Raw genomic sequence first — 6,117 nt, forward strand, 5'->3', positions numbered from 1 at the left:
TAAAGTAATATATGTGTATTAGAAATTTTTGAAAGTCAACAATTTTTAGTATTTTTTATTATTATTTAACCAATATAATTATTAAATTGTGTTTAACAAATAAATTTTATTAATTTATGTGTGTAACTCTGAAAAACGTAAGTACAAATCATATAGATTTATGTGTTCAAAATTTTATTAAATATAAGTCCAAACTATATGCTTTTTATGCGTAAAACGTTCATAAATATAGATACAAATTATTATTGGCCAAATATTGATAAAAAATATAATATTTACTAGTCATGTAACATTGATCTACATATATATCGCAAGCATTTACATTGTTTGAATATAATTAGGATCAATTAGCATTATTTAGCATATCTGAATATTTATTATAAAATATTACGTCTTTATTATTTCGATTCTCTTATCACTTATAAATATTATTTTATATTATATCATTCCAAACAGCTTAAATAAACTCAATAATACACAAATCCTTTCTCCAATTTAGTCTCTTGTTTCTAACATGATATCAGAGCCATGGTATCTTCCTTGAAGAGGATAGGTTGTTTTTCTTGCGGTGAAATCACTGTAGTTTTTGCACTTTTTTTTCTATGCCATTTTTTCTTACCATTTGTCACTCCTTTGATACTTTTTCACCTCATCGACTAGCCTGTTCTCTCTATCTTGTGTTTTTCCGAGTCAAATGTGTTGGAATAAATGAATTTCATTAACCCATATCATCCATATTGAATCACCAAAATATATCATAATGCGGAAGCATACCTTTACTTATAAAAATCAGAAACTAATAGAAGGATTTGGATCTTGTGGTTCTTTTGATCTTCCTCAACCAAAACCTTTTATATTCCTAGGTGGCTGAACTGCAACTCTTTTGATGGGGAAAGAGCAACAAAGGCGGCTTTGGTATATTGGGGACCGAAACCCTGAAGGCCTATTTATATTTGAGCATGGCACCCATTAAACCCTAAAGCTCAAATAAAATAGTATCTAAAGTCTAAAAGATAATATATCTAAAATTCAAAAGATAATTATCTAAGGAACAAAAGATAATATCTGGTTTTATTCTCATTTAATTTCAAATCAAAAGTAATAATGACTTATTCAATTTAGCATTTATAACAATAAATAAGATCACCATTATATAAGTCATTTAATTTGAAATAGCATAATTTGTGATTATAATTAATATATGTATTGCCCACAAACAATAATGAGATCACTATTATATAAGTCATTTAATTTGAAATAGCATAATTTTTTATTATAATTAATATATGTATTGCCCACCTAACAATCTCCCACTTGGGCTATACATATATTCTTTCTTGATATAATTACATCTTATAAACTTTATGCGCGTATTTGAATGCTATTTCTCTCATTACTTTAACAATCTGGTCCGTCTCATATATTAGATATGGAACTACCGTAACTTTTATCACATTAATGTCGTGACTAAATCACGACAATCACCATCCTAATATACTTAACGACATAGATCAAATTTGGATGAGAAATATGAAAATTACATGCCAAGTGATCTCATGCATGTCTATTTCCAGCTCATCCAACTTTAAAACTTTATTGAGATCAAATACAATACAAATATTGCAAAATGAACATTTCACATAACATGAAATAAACCATCAACTTAATTCTGCAAAAAAATAATATCTGTCATAGGACATATAACATAAAATAAACTCCCACTAAACCAAGGCATCACAAATATTGACACCCATCCGAGCAGTGTGCTTATGAAAAACTTTAGGGATCAATTCCTTGGTTAATGAGTCTGCTAGCATATACTCTGTTCCTATTTGTCCTATGAAAATATGTTTTTCTTAACATTTCTCCTTGACAACTAAGAGCTTGATGTCTATATGCTTCGATTTTGACAAGCTCTTATTGTTATTGGAGTATAGTACTACTGACTTATTGTTACAAAATATCTTTAAAGGCCTTTCAATGTCATCTACTATATGAAGCTCAATGACAAAGTTTCGCAACCATATGCCATGAAATCGGAATCAGAGTACCTAATGATCTCCAAATTTTTTGATCTCCGATAAATAAGCATGTAATCATTTGTTCTCTTTAGATAACACATTATGTGTTTAACAGCTATCCAATGATCTTTGCCCGGATTGCTCAAGTATCTACCCAACACTCCCACCATAAATGATATATCAGAATGTGTACAGACTTGAGCATACATTAAATTCCCTAGTGCTGATGCATAAGGTTTATCATGCATTGCTGTCTTTTTAAGATCATTTTGGGGCATTGCTTGAGACTAAACTTGTTTCCTTTAACTACGGGTGTGTCCATTGGTCTACAACTTTCTATGACATATCTACTTAAAATCTTTTCGATATAGTTCTTTTGTGACAATCCAAGAATACCTTGAGAGCGATCTCTTAGTATCTCGATTCATAATACAAAAGAGGCATCACCAAGATCTTTCATTTCGAATTTGTTTGATAGAAATTTCTTAGTTTCATGCAACAAACCTATATCGTTACTGACAAGTAGAATGTCATCAACATATAAGATCAAAAAGAATGTATTTACTCCCACTGAACTTGCAGTATACACACTCATCTATGATATTTACCTCAAAACCATATGAGGTAATGACTTGATGAAACTTGTGATACCATTGATGGGAAGCTTGTTTGAGACCATAGATGGATTTTTTTTCTTTTTCTGTTGGATCTCCTTAATGACACTTCTTGAGGTTGTTGAGCTTGTTGTATGGGTTGGGATTGAGGAAGATTCTCATTGTGCTCTTGTACTATAACTGTATCTTGAACAATAATAGGCACAAGGACCTGATCATTGTCAGTTACAGAATCCTCATCAAAAGTAACATTCCTAATATTTCCTTCCCCCCAACTCAACATCCTCAAGAAATATCGCATTTCCAGTTTCAAAAATAGACCTTGATGCAGGATTGTAAAACTTGTACCCCCGTGAACTCTCAACGTAACCAACAAAGTAGCAACTAATTGTCCTTGAGTCCAATTTTCTTTCATGCGGCCTATAAGGTCGCGCCTCAACTGGACATCCCCAAATATGCAAATACTTTATACTGGACTTTTTTCCAGTCCAAATTTCATATGGGGTTTTGTTAACTGCTTTGCTTGGCACCCTATTAAGGATGTACACTGCGGTCTTTAAAACTTCTCCCCAGAGTGATTCAGGCAAGGAAGAATGACTAATCATGCTTCTCACCATATCTTTAAGAGTTCGGTTCCTTCGCTCTGCAACACCATTCATGCTAGGTTTGCTTGGTATTGCGGAACAATACCACACTCCTCTAGAAAAAGAGTAAAAGATCCGGAACGTTGCTCACCTGAACCGTCATATCTTCCGTAGTATTCACCACCACGATCAGATTTGACAGCTTTAATTTTCTTTCCAAGTTGAAGTTCAACTTCAGCTTTGAAAGACTTGAAAACATCCAAGGCTTGAGACTTTTCATGAATTAAATATAGATACCCGTAACGAGAGTAATCATCTATAAACGTAATAAAGTACCGTTGTCCATTCCAAGAGACAGTAGGGAATGGGCCACATATATCGGTATGTATCAGTTCTAAGACATCTTTAGCTCTCTCGGCACCTAATTTCCTTTTGTTTGTCCTTTTCCCCTTTATGCACTCAATGCAGACTTCAAAGTCCGCCAAATTTAGGGGTCCAAGAATTTCATCCGACACGAGCCTCTGAATTCTCTATTTAGAGATGTGACCTAAGAGTTTGTGCCATAATGATGCCGAATTTTCATTTAGTTTTTGTTTTGTACCCATTTGCAATATTTCATTATTATAGGAATTTAAGTTAAGCCTATATAGATTATCCACCAAATGACCAGAGCAAATATTATTCGAATTATAAAAGAGACTGACTTTATTATTTCCGAACGAACAAAATAACCTGATTTGTCCAAACGAGAAAGAAACCAAATTCCGTCTAAATGACCGTACATAAAATGTCTCTAATAAATCCAAGTAAAATCCACTCGTGAAACATAATCTAAAGGTTCATATAGCTTCGACTGCAACTATATTGCAGTCTGCCACATAGATGTATCTTTTAGCATCACTTGACGGTCGGCTCCACAGGCAACCCTGCATAGTAACACTTACATGAGTAGTAGCAGCAGAATCTACCTACCAAGTATCAACAGGTGCATAACTTAAACTAGCCTCAGAACAAACTAAAGTAAAAATTATACCCTTCTTTACACGCCAGATGGCATATTTGATACAATCCTTCTTCATGTGTCCCACCTTCTTACAGAAGAAACAGGTTGAAACTTGATCCTGTTTCTTAGCCTTTTTCTGCTGAGAAGGCACATCCGCAGTAGTATCACGCTTTCTTTTATACTGAGAAGATGAAACCATGTGAACACTTTCAGTCTTATCTTGTTGTAGCCTCTCTTCTTCTTACACATAGTGAGATATAAGCTCATTTAAGGACCAAGTGTCATTCAGAGTGTTATAACTCACTTTGAATTGCCCAAAGTGTGCAGGAAGGGAAATCAAAATCAAATGCACGAGTAAATTTTCAGACAACTCTAACTTTAGTGCTTTCAATTTTGAAGCAAGATGAGACATTTCCATAATGTACTCCCTTACATTTCCTTTACCTTTATACCTCATGGAGACAAGTTTGCTCAAAAGGCTACTTGCCTCCGCCTTTTCATTCTTAACAAAGAAATTTTCAACATCTTTCAAGAATTGTTTAGCATTTTTATCCTCAGTAATTGAGTCCCGAAACGCTTCAGGAATTGAGCGTTTCATGATCATAATACTTATTCGATTGGATCTCTCCCACTTCTCTATTTTAACCTCATTAAGATTTTCCGGAGTGGAAGTGGGTTTCTCCTCTCGAAGAGCTCTATCTAGATCCATACAACCGAGGACAATCTCCACAGTATCCTTCCAAACTTTAAAGTTTGAACCATTCAGCATAGGAATACTGCTAATTTGTGCAGAAACATTAGTAGCTAAAGCCATAGTTTCTGGATTAGAACAAAAAATATGCCGTAAACATTAGTTAAATAATGGAAAAAATCTATATTGAGATATCTAGAACAACATTAATTTTCAATTTTTGGATAGAAAAATTAACTGTAAGTGATACTCTCATTGCAGTAATCAAATATTGTCAAAATTCCTGTCACACATTAAGCCTTTCTTTGGACCGACTTAATGTGCACATGAAAACTTAAACTTCACAACCTATTTATTACCGCATATATTTTCTATTAATTGGCCAAACAATAACCTTCCTTTGGGCCGATCATTGACGCATAATTAATAGAAAATAAACAAAAGTATATAATGCTCATTATTTGGCCAAACAATAAACTTCCTTTGGGCCTATTATTGTTCGCATAAATAACAACCATTACTTTATTCTTAATTAGTTACCCAAATATTTATTTACCACAAATATGTGTATGTAATTCGCCCAAATATAGGTCTTTCTTTGGCCTGACCAATATTCGTATGAATTATATATCACCATATTCCTAATGTTTTAAATAAATCAATTTTCACAAAAAAGGCTATTTTGGCAGCATAATGTTCAATCAATTTATTCCAAAATCAAATCTTTATAAAATAAGTGGGTATAATAATCTAAATTGTTACTAATTTCTTTATGTAACAATTAAATAATATTTTTTATTATTCAAATATTATTAATATGTACATATAACTTGGCCAAATATAAATCTTCTTTTGAATCAACTAATATTTACATAAATGACATACATATTAATCCTTATATTCTAAACAGATAACCACTTAATTTTATTTATCAAAATAATTTTACTCGGATCATTCATATTTAATCACCAAAATATATCATAATGTGGAAGCGTATCTTTACTTATAAAAATCAGAAACTGATGGAAGGATTTGGATTTTGTGGTTCTTTTGATCTTCCTCAACCAAAGCCTTCTGTATTCCTAGGTGGCTGAACTACAACTCTTTTGACGGAAAAAGAACAACAAAGCGGCTTTGGTATATTGGGGACCGAAACCCTGAAGGCCTCTTTATATTTGAGCATGGCACCCATTAAACCCTAAAG

Source organism: Arachis ipaensis, chromosome B02 (assembly GCF_000816755.2).
Source record: "Arachis ipaensis cultivar K30076 chromosome B02, Araip1.1, whole genome shotgun sequence".
NCBI lineage: Eukaryota > Viridiplantae > Streptophyta > Magnoliopsida > Fabales > Fabaceae > Arachis > Arachis ipaensis.